The following is a 12,408-nucleotide window of genomic DNA, read 5'->3' as shown; positions in this document are numbered from 1 at the left end:
ATTTTCAAACCGTCATGAAATCGACCACCATCTTTTGTTATATAAAACAACGGCGGCTAATAACCGACGTCGTTAAGACATTCAACGTCACAAACTATTACAAACTGACGTCTAATTACTATATATATATATATATCGTAAAATGAAAACTTCGACAACATTAGACGACGGTTTTATTGAAACTCAGACGTCTAAATATTGTTACATGTCCATATCAAAATAACAACCGATGTACAGATAACTATCCACGTCCATAATTGAAGGAATACGATTTGTATAACCTAGAAATCGTCGTGGTTAACGTATACTACGTTACATAAATAAACAAACCATGGTCTAACTTATAAAAGACGTCGCATAAACAAAAGAATGGACGTTTAAAGCGTATTACATGTCAATAATTACATAGGCATAGACGTACAAATAATTATCCACGTCCCAAATTGAAGGAATACTTAGAAACTGACGTGGTTAACATATACTACGTTGAATAAATAAAGAAACCGACATTTAACTAATAAAAGACGACACAAGCACAAAAGAACAGACGTTTAAAGAATATTACATGTCAATATTCACAAAGGAAATGCCGTATAGATAATTATCCACGTCTCTAATTGAAGGAATAAAGATTTGTATAAACTAGAAACCGTCGTGGTTAACATATACTTCGTTAACTAAATAAACAAACCGACGTTTAACGATTAAAAAACGTCGTATATACAATAGAACAGCCGTTTAAATCATATTATATGTCATTAATCATGGAATAACCGACGTAAAATGTATTAACCACGACATACTGGTGGAAAAAACGTCACTTATAAGATTATCCACGTTGGACTCTAGAGAAAAACGCCTTTTTAAATATATATATCACGTCCATCACTTATGAGAATCGTCGTTTAAATTATACAAAGAAGTTCCTTGGACAGTTTTAGACGTCACTTTTATCTACAAAGCATACGTCTAAATAAATTAAAATGGCACAATATTACTGAGTACCGCCGTAAACAGTCCTATCGATGACTACTTTTGTTAAATGCTGACGTTACAAATAATATTAATGTCGTGTACAGGAAATGAAACGATGTGGATTATATTTTGAACGTCAGTTTTTGTAAAATAAAGAATGTGGTTAATTATTCACTACGTCACGAGGATTCAATTATATGACGTTGTAATTCTCTACCACATCGGTTTCAAACTATATATTGACGTGGTTGGTGTTTTAAAAGTCGCTTGTGTTACTCTCCTTGACGTATGTTTTCTCTTAGACGTCAGATGTTTTAGAATAACCGACGTGCAGAAAGTCTGTCACGGTGTTGTGTAGATTTCAGCTGCACCAAAATGGATTAAGCTGCATCCTCAACTTGTGATACTCGCAAGTGCACGAGCCGTTTGGTAGTATAGCATATGTAAGTGCGAGGTCGATCCCACGAGGATTGGTGATTGAATGATCCAATTTAGTTTCCCTACACAAAATAGAAACAAAAACAAAGAACATAAAACAAGGAAGAAAGAAATAAGTAACTCAAGCAAATAAGTTCCCAAGTTCAATTTAGATTAATGGATTGATTCTAGCTAAAGTATGATTAAGCCATGGTGTGTGGTCATAACCTTGTGTTCCTAATTCCCTAATTTGATCATTTGTTGTCTAACCTAAAATTAAGCATTAGGAACCCATTAAGCATAGAAGAACATTTTAAACAACCAAGTATGTATCTAATCCCTGTTGTCGAATGTCCATACATACTCTTCCTATTCATAGTTCAATTCGAATTAAAGCATGGTGTATACTCTTAATTCAAACCAAGATAGCTAACATGCAAGCCTAAATGGTGATCAATCATTCAAACTAGCATATTAACTTATAAGCATAATGAATAAGAACAAAAACCATAATTGAAACTTGGAAACTAATTCAACTTGAAAACTTAAGAAAAGAATTTACATTACAGAGAAAAATAAATTACAACTAAGAAAACATTAAGGAAACTAAGAGAACTTTGAGGAAGAAAGGAAGTACATGTGTTTGAAAGCTTTAGAGAATTAGAAGAAGAGAAAGGAAAAGTGTTTGATATTTAGTACAAAGAAAATTTAATAGAATGATCTTATTACAACAATTGAGAACTACAAAGGGAAACTAAGAGAATTTGAGGGAGAGAAGGGAAGGGAGCTCTAGAGAAGTGTTTGAGAGCTCCCCCCCCTTGGGGTGTGTTTACAAGCTTGGGAAACCTCACTATATATAGGCCTAAGGAAGCTGAAAATCTGAATTAAGTATGGCTAATGCATACAACACTTGTTTTATAAAATCTGAAATGGTTGATGCACTTCACTAATGCATACAACACTTCCATTATAAAATCTGAAATGGTTGATGCACTTCACTAATAAATCCCACCAGCAGCCCTAGCTCATCTTCATGTCACCATGACCAAGCTTCCAACCAGAAATAATAGCTCATCCTGAGGTCAGCATGACCAGCAACTTCAAGGGCTTACGAATTGGGCTTCCCTTAAGCAAATTAAGACTTTAAGCACTCAAACTTGAAGTTCAGAATGTCTTCTTTCCAGCCATATATCATTTGGGCCAATCCAAGGTCGGAGGAGGAAGTTAAGGCCAAAACAAATTGCTAACTCATTTTGCGCGCTGATAAGATCCATCCTGAGCATGGTTCTGTGTTTGCTAGGTAACGGACTCCAGATTTATCCAATGGGGCTGAAGTTTGGATATGTTATAGTACACACCAATTGGAACAACTTTCATGAAGAATGTGGCCTCATTCGAGCTATGTAGGTTGTTGAAACAAAGCTTGCAATATGACCTACGGAACTGGACTGGCAGGGGGCTGTAGCCAAAATGAGTTTGTCTTTAAGCTCTTCATCCATTCATCCAAATTAGGCCTTAACATGCTTGAATTGCATGAATTATGCTCTCTAAAGCCATCATTATTACCTAAAACTCAATGAACTGAAAGATAAACACAAAAAGGATTAAAAGCACAAGTTTAACTCAAAAACATAACCAAATCATAAGCTAGAAGGGTACAAAATGATATACAATTATGAACCGATCAAATACCCCCAAACCTAGATTTTGCTAGTCCTCAAGCAAAACAAAAGGAAAACGAAGAAAAATAAAACAAAATAAGAAGTTAACTAGACCACTTTCGTAGGTAACTCGATTGCATTGAGCGTATGCAACAAGCCTTTAAACCTCTAGGCATCCCTAGTAGGAGGAGTTGTGTCTCCTGAGGGTTTAACAGATACGATACCCACAAACGTTTTACTGACTCTACAAAACAAAGTGGTTAGAAAACTTAATAGATTTGTTAGTCCTTAAGAAAAACAAAAAACAAAAACAAAACAAAAACAAAAACGTTAACCTTCCAACCGAACAGAAATTTTAAACTTCATAGACATGGCTCAACAAGGAACAAAACAAGCACTAAGGAAGTTCCAAACATTATTCAAGTGCTACCACAATCTCACAAAAAATCATGCTCAAGGTGTGTGTGTGAAATAGACATGAAGATACAACTCATGCTTCTCAAACAACGATATGAATTCCTGCAAGAATGAACACAAGTTTGCCAAGCTAAACCAAAATCAATAGGACTTTACTCATGGATGTAATGTAATGGTTAGAAAAGGAATGGATATTGAAATACAAAGTCTAAGGAACAAAGTAGAGCATGTCATATAAACAAGATCATTGACATTTGAAATGTAAGGCACATAAATTGAAAAGCTCACAACACCAGATTTTGCAATTGAATCACTTCACAATTTGATTTTGACATTTACACACTTTGTATAATATTTGGCCCAATTTTGCGGCTCTTTACCCTAGATCACCTTGATTTCTCCTTATATCACCCTAGGGTCGTGACTACATTGGCCACACTTCTTTTCTCTTTTTCTTTTGATTTTTATAGCTCATTTATTGCCTTGAATACATTACAATCTCAAATACAATCATACCCTACATGTCCCCTAGATGATAGGATGTTTAATGGATGATAAGGTGATAGAAAGAAATGGCTAAGTGTTTGGGCACAAAAGGGTTTACAATGGAATATGTATTGTATGGGTTGATGGAGGAAAAAGAAAGAGGCTTAACAAAGATGGCCTAAATCATATCTTAGTTATAACTTAACATTCCAGTGAATCACACAAGCAAAAAAAATGCATACAATTGGGTAAGACATGCAAGAGGTGTATAGTCATGGCTTAGGTGCATAGAAAGCTCAAGAATAATTATGTGAGACTTAGCTAGCAAAAGAATAAGATTCAGACCTAACATAATGCTTATCAAATTCCTGAGAGCCATATTAGAAGTTAGACTCAAGATTTATCATTGGTGTGGGAAGGAAAACTGAAAATGATTCAAAGAAAAGAAACATAAAAGAAAAACGTGAGGTTTCAAATTGCTGTTCTGCTCAATTTCAACATATAATCTGTTTTGACATGTAACTTTCAAACCACTTGGTCAAATTTAACGTTCTTTACGTCGTTGGATTCAGCATGAAAAAATGAAGAACACAACGTGGACCAAACTTTCAAAACAGTAGCAGAAAAAAAAAATTGTAGCAATGAAGAAGCCTACGTTTTCAGACACAAACACAAAAGCTAAAAACTTTCCAGCACCCCCAAACTTAAATAAAGCATTGTCCTCAATGTTAAAGCAAAGTAAAGATGATTGAGAACATGTAAATGATAAGGGGAAAAGTTAAGAAGAAGGTTTAGAAAGAAAAAAAAAATGAATATATAAGCAACTCACGGATGACCAGTTAAGGGCCTCAGAAAACACAGCCAGGGGATCCGGGAAGGTTGGAGGGGTCACAATGGTCCCGCTTAAAACCCAAACTTCTTAGACACCGAAGGTGTCGCCTAAAGAACTCCTAGACACTGTATTGACGGAAGTGCTCACTGGAGTTACCATAAGTCAGCTCATATGAAAAATCTTTTTAAATTTTTAAATTTTTCATTTTTTTAATTTTTTATAAAAAAAGAAACAGAAATTTAAAATAATAACAAGTAAAGAGAAAGGATTGAAATGCTCCCCCTTGAAGCGATTAGGTCGAGCGTGATGCATTTGGAGGTCGCGACTTCTCCCACTACTCCACACTTCCTATCTTTGAAGTTGCCATCTCTCTCCATTTTTATTGAGCTATTTACATTGCTAAAACAAACACACACAAAAACTTGAAACGGAATTAAAGGATTATGAAATATATAAAAAAACTAAAAATGAAAAGGAAAAATCAACACACGTCCAATTCCATGCTTCAAAGCAACAAGCACCAATGGGTTGTGTAAGCTGGGACTTAAACCCAGTTCTCTTGCTTGTTGGGCAATTGTCCTTTTCTGTTGGACTACAAACACAACTTGTCCATTAACGTCATTAACTTTAAAACTTGAAATTGTCCAGTTAAGAAAAAAAAATAAAGTAGGAAAGCCAAATAGAATCAAACAATGTTACCGATCCCCGGCAACGGCGCCAAAAACTTGTTGTGTAGATTTCAGCTGCACCAAAATGGATTAAGCTGCATCCTCAACTTGTGATACTCGCAAGTGCACGAGCCGTTTGGTAGTATAGCATATGTAAGTGCGAGGTCGATCCCACGAGGATTGGTGATTGAATGATCCAATTTAGTTTCCCTACACAAAATAGAAACAAAAACAAAGAACATAAAACAAGGAAGAAAGAAATAAGTAACTCAAGCAAATAAGTTCCCAAGTTCAATTTAGATTAATGGATTGATTCTAGCTAAAGTATGATTAAGCCATGGTGTGTGGTCATAACCTTGTGTTCCTAATTCCCTAATTTGATCATTTGTTGTCTAACCTAAAATTAAGCATTAGGAACCCATTAAGCATAGAAGAACATTTTAAACAACCAAGTATGTATCTAATCCCTGTTGTCGAATGTCCATACATACTCTTCCTATTCATAGTTCAATTCGAATTAAAGCATGGTGTATACTCTTAATTCAAACCAAGATAGCTAACATGCAAGCCTAAATGGTGATCAATCATTCAAACTAGCATATTAACTTATAAGCATAATGAATAAGAACAAAAACCATAATTGAAACTTGGAAACTAATTCAACTTGAAAACTTAAGAAAAGAATTTACATTACAGAGAAAAATAAATTACAACTAAGAAAACATTAAGGAAACTAAGAGAACTTTGAGGAAGAAAGGAAGTACATGTGTTTGAAAGCTTTAGAGAATTAGAAGAAGAGAAAGGAAAAGTGTTTGATATTTAGTACAAAGAAAATTTAATAGAATGATCTTATTACAACAATTGAGAACTACAAAGGGAAACTAAGAGAATTTGAGGGAGAGAAGGGAAGGGAGCTCTAGAGAAGTGTTTGAGAGCTCCCCCCCCTTGGGGTGTGTTTATAAGCTTGGGAAACCTCACTATATATAGGCCTAAGGAAGCTGAAAATCTGAATTAAGTATGGCTAATGCATACAACACTTGTTTTATAAAATCTGAAATGGTTGATGCACTTCACTAATGCATACAACACTTCCATTATAAAATCTGAAATGGTTGATGCACTTCACTAATAAATCCCACCAGCAGCCCTAGCTCATCTTCATGTCACCATGACCAAGCTTCCAACCAGAAATAATAGCTCATCCTGAGGTCAGCATGACCAGCAACTTCAAGGGCTTACGAATTGGGCTTCCCTTAAGCAAATTAAGACTTTAAGCACTCAAACTTGAAGTTCAGAATGTCTTCTTTCCAGCCATATATCATTTGGGCCAATCCAAGGTCGGAGGAGGAAGTTAAGGCCAAAACAAATTGCTAACTCATTTTGCGCGCTGATAAGATCCATCCTGAGCATGGTTCTGTGTTTGCTAGGTAACGGACTCCAGATTTATCCAATGGGGCTGAAGTTTGGATATGTTATAGTACACACCAATTGGAACAACTTTCATGAAGAATGTGGCCTCATTCGAGCTATGTAGGTTGTTGAAACAAAGCTTGCAATATGACCTACGGAACTGGACTGGCAGGGGGCTGTAGCCAAAATGAGTTTGTCTTTAAGCTCTTCATCCATTCATCCAAATTAGGCCTTAACATGCTTGAATTGCATGAATTATGCTCTCTAAAGCCATCATTATTACCTAAAACTCAATGAACTGAAAGATAAACACAAAAAGGATTAAAAGCACAAGTTTAACTCAAAAACATAACCAAATCATAAGCTAGAAGGGTACAAAATGATATACAATTATGAACCGATCACACGGCAGTTAATGGAATGGAGATGCCTTTATTTCTTCTTTAGACGACGATAGATTTAAATCGTGGAAGTATTGTTTAACAAATTCGTCGATTGGAGTACTGCAACGTCGTGTTATAGTGAAATATACGTCGTGCGTTGTTTTGTAGGCCGTCGTTGATGTTTATTACACCTGCTTATGCTTTAATTTTTAATAAACCGACGTGTTTTCATTTTCAAATGTCGATTTTAATTTCTTTACGGTCTTTTGCATTTTCTTTCCACGACGTTTGTAAAAATACGACGTTGGTTTTCCTTGTAGACGTTTGTTTTTCCAGTTTTTTAACTGGACCATCGTATTTCCCACCTTTAATCCAGTATTTTAAATTTTTGATTTGTCATACCCAAAACCTGCATAATGAAAATGTGATCAGAATTAAAATGATATACATAGCTATTAATTAATGTCATACAATTAACTGCATAACTAATGTCATACATTACAACAATCAATCAATCCATATATCTTCACACCCATCTCTAATATTCTCACTCCCAAACTCACCCACTAGGTTATCAAATGTGTCAAGATTTGGTATGCCTCTAGTAAATGGCTTACACTCAATTCTAATATCACCTAGCACATCATCACCAATAACATCATTATATTCTCTATTAAGCATTGATAACACTACCGACCAACCACGATGCATTGGGTCGTCAACATAAAATACTTGTTTGACTTGAGAAGCCATAACAAATTTGGTCGTTCCTATGTCCAATTTTACTCAGATCTACAAGGGTAAATCCAAGTTCGTCGACTACAAGGCCTGAAGTGTTATCTATCCAATCACACCTCAATACTGGGATTCTAAACTTTTAGTAGTCAAGGTCCCAAATTTCTTGAATAACCCCATAAAAACCCATATTAGAGACAATATGGTTTTTATCCTTGGCACTAACAACTTGCATAGTATGTGCAAGTAAATAAACTCCACTATTTTGGACAGTTCGCACATCATCTTGTGCCTTGGTGTTAAATTTAACATCATTAATAAGATAGCTCCTATATGATGGCACTGCCTTGCTTGGACCAGCTGCTAGCCACCTCAAATTTTCTGATACGTCATTATTCTCTTCTCCATTAAGTTCACTTTGAACCTGCAAATTAATAACATATCTTAATTCAATCTAACATATAGAAAGAAAGAAAATTAAAAGTTCAATATGTCATTCAATAACATATATACCTTAAAGCGTAGCCATTGAATGAAAGTGATATTGTGCTTATCTTGTAGCCACTTTGTTCTCTTTCTAAATTTTGGATAAGTGGTCTTGATGTGGATCATATGTTCCCTACAATTGACACAAAAAAATCAAGCATTACGGTCCCTTGTATATAAGATAAACATAAGGAATAATAATATTTCAAATGGCTACATATGAAAAATTAAACTCATACGTACTCGATATAAGGTAGGACTTCCTCCGTATTCTCCAAGACATATAGATGTGCCTGGTTCAAAAAGTCCAGATCAACTAAGCTCACTGTGCAACCTGATAATGGCTTTGGAACTCTCATCTTCTAGCTTGAAGGCACTCCAACTGTACTAACATCAGATAAAAGCTCGGTACAAAACTCTATAGCTTCTTCAGCTATATACCGCTCAGCAATGCAACCTTCGGGACGAGGACGATTCTGAACATACCCCTTAAGCACTTTCATATATCTTTCAAAAGGATACATCCATCTAAAATATACTGGCCCATATAGACAAACTTCTCTGACAAGATGTACTACTAGATGAACCATGATATCAAAGAATGAAGGGGGAAAGTACTTCTCAAGCAAACACAAAGTAACTACTACATCTTCTTCCAATTTATCCAGCTTGGAAACATCTACTGTTTTTGCACATATAACATTGAAGAAGAAGCACAATTGAGTTATTGCATACCTTGCAGGCTTCTCCAAAACAGAACGAATTGCCACATGGAGCAATTGTTGCATCAATGTATGACAATCATGAGATTTAAGGCCAAGAAGTCTTGAATCTTTTAAAGATACAAGATTTTTTATATTTGAAGAATAACCTTCAGGGACCTTCATACCATAGAAAGAATTGCAAACCGCTCTCTTCTCTGCTCTCGACAAATTCCAAGGCCCTCGAGGCAAGCGAGTACGTCTTTCTTCATACTCGGGTTGCAAATCAGTTTTGACCCCCATGTTCAATAAATCTAACCGAGCGGCAATCCCATCTTTATTTTTTCGAGGGATCTCTGGAATGTACCAATGATACTATCGCAAACATTCTTCTCAATGTGCATAACATCTAGGGCAAGCCTCACAGGGAGGTATTTCTAATACTCGAGATCAAAGAATTTTGATTTCTTCTTCCAACAAACTCTGTCACCATCATTCTCACCAACACTTCCCCCATTTTTCGAGCCCCATATGTAATTAATATCTTCAACCATATGCAGCACTTCTTCTCCGGTTAATGGCTCGGGAGGCGTGCCATATTCAGGTTTCCCATTAAAAGCTGCACGTTGCCTCCTATATGGATGATTGATTGGTAACCATTTTCTATGCCAAATGTAACAAATTTTGTGGCCATTTTTCAACCTTTGACTAGGTGTATCATCGTTGCATATTGGACAAGCTTTATATCTTTTAATGACACAACCAAATAAGTTTCCATAGGCAAGAAAATCATTAATTGTCCACAGTAATACACCTATGAGTGTAAAGTATTCTCCTATGTGTGCATCATACACTCCTCTAATCCCATCCTAAATCATCAATCAAAGGCTCTAAGATAAATGGCCAACAACTGTATCTGCTACTTAAAGAACTATGGGTATTGAATCCATCAGATGAGAGAGCCAATCTCAAGTTTCTCGTCCCTTTACCAAACTCGGGCTATTTATCATCAACAAGTTTCCAAGACGGGGAATCCGCTAGATGAGACATATGACCGTCAACTGATTTTCTTGCAGCATGCCAAGTCAAACTCTTAGCTGTCTTATGTGATTGAAACATCATTTTAAACCTTGGAATTAGTGGAAAATACCACACCACCTTCGCTGGCACACCCTCTTTCAAGATTGAATCTTTCCTTTCCTTCCACCTTGAGATACCACAAGTAGGACAATTAGTTGAATCTTCATACTCCTTCCTATACAAAATGCAGTCATTGGGACATGCGTAGATTTTCTCATAACTCATCCCTAAAGCAGACAAAGTCTTTTTTGCCTCGTACATAGAGGAAGGTAGTGTATTTCCTTCTGGAAGCAATTCTCCTTGAAGTATCAATAATTCTGTAAAACAAACATCACTCATCCCATGTTTTGCTTTCAAATTATATAACTTCACCAAAGCCGACAACTTCGCGTACTTACTGCAACCAAGGTACAAGGGTTGATCTCCATCCCCAATCACATTGGCAAACTCATAAGAATTAGATCCAATATACCCTAAATCATTATCATCCATCCCTAATTCTTCATAAACAAAATTGAACCTACTTTGCTCATCTTCTTCCACATTTCTACTAGCATTAGTAGTCCATTCCCAAGGTTCTCCATGCCATGTCCAAATCTTATAGCTTTGGTCAATTCCATTAAAGTATAAGTGTTCCTTTATAATTCCAACCCCAAACAATCGAATATTCCCACATTTAACACATGGACAACGAATATGAGTTGTATTTCCAAGATTTTCTACAGCAAAATTAAAAAATCCTTCCACCCCTAACTCATATGCCTTCGATCTTCTATCCGCATGCATCCATGACTTATCCATCTCACACAATATAAAATCATATATATAATAAAGTGAAAAGACCAGCAATGAAACACTACTATATTCAAATAGCAGAGAACAAATTGAAAATAAAAAATAAAACAAGAATAAGACGACGGTTTTTACAACATAATTGTCGCGTAATATAACTTCAGACGACGGCATCTCTAGTTACCGTCGTTATTAAGCTACCCAAACCCAGAAATTTGTATTGCTTTTTGAAGAACAAAGTTCTGGGTTCTGGTAGCCTAAAGACGACGGTTAATGGAGAAACAATCGTCTTTAGGTTACCAATTGCAAACTAAAATTCAGACGACGGGAGTAAATGAACAACCGACGTATAATAAAAATTTAGACGATGGTTTGATCCATCAACCGTCGTCGTGGTTTAAAAAAAAACCGCAGTCTAAATCTCCCATCCCCATTCCTTTTCCAAAAACCCATGGCCAAACAAACATAAAAGAACCCAAATAGAGAGTAATTATTACAAGAATGCAAACACCAAAACATAAAAGAACCCAAATATAGCTACCAATTAAGAACCCACAGCTACCAACAAAAATATTTATGTATTTAAGAAGCTGTGCAATATCATTAAATAAAGAGATTAGGGTTTGTACTTACATGGATATTGAGAGAGAGCTGAGAGAATATAACAAATGCTTGAGAGAGAGCTCGGAGAATATACCCAATGCTTTGAGAGAGAGCGAAAACTTTAAGATAAATTTATGTTGAAGAGAGAGAACGAACTATTTTAGGGTTAAAGGGAAATTTTGAAAATTTTAGATCACGGTAAAAAATTTAAAAGTACTGCGTTTTTCAACAACGACAGTAAATACTTAGTTATCGACGTTTAATACTCACTTACTACGTCGGTTTACGTACACAACTGACGTTGTAAACTGAAAATACGTCGACAAATAAAGGGAACGACGTAGTAAGTAATTTGTACGTCACCCCTTAATAAACCGACGTCTTAAATATTAAATAATTAGATGGGGTTTGGGTTTCCTGGGATTCGAACGCGCATAATTGACCAAAAACAGCAAGAGAAAACCGGCGTCGTTTCAATAAACCCTAAACCCTAAACCCTAAACCCTAAACCCTAAATTTTACAATAATTATAAATAAATAAAAATACACAAGTATGAGAAAAATGAACCGAAAATTGCTACGGACTCCTTACAACAATGCCTTCTATAATAGCTGGCTAAAATCTGGATTTCATCATTTTGAATTTATGGCCACCAATGGATCATATAAACCTTAGGGTTATGTTATGAAAAATATAAGGAGTATTGTGCTTTGTCTCTAAATTTTTTTTACTTTTATTATCACTTGTAATTTTGAAAACTA

This window comes from Prunus avium, chromosome 5, assembly GCF_965620075.1.
Source record: "Prunus avium chromosome 5, drPruAviu1.hap1.1, whole genome shotgun sequence".
In the NCBI taxonomy this organism is placed as follows: Eukaryota; Viridiplantae; Streptophyta; class Magnoliopsida; order Rosales; family Rosaceae; genus Prunus; species Prunus avium.
This window is presented reverse-complemented; position numbering follows the sequence as displayed.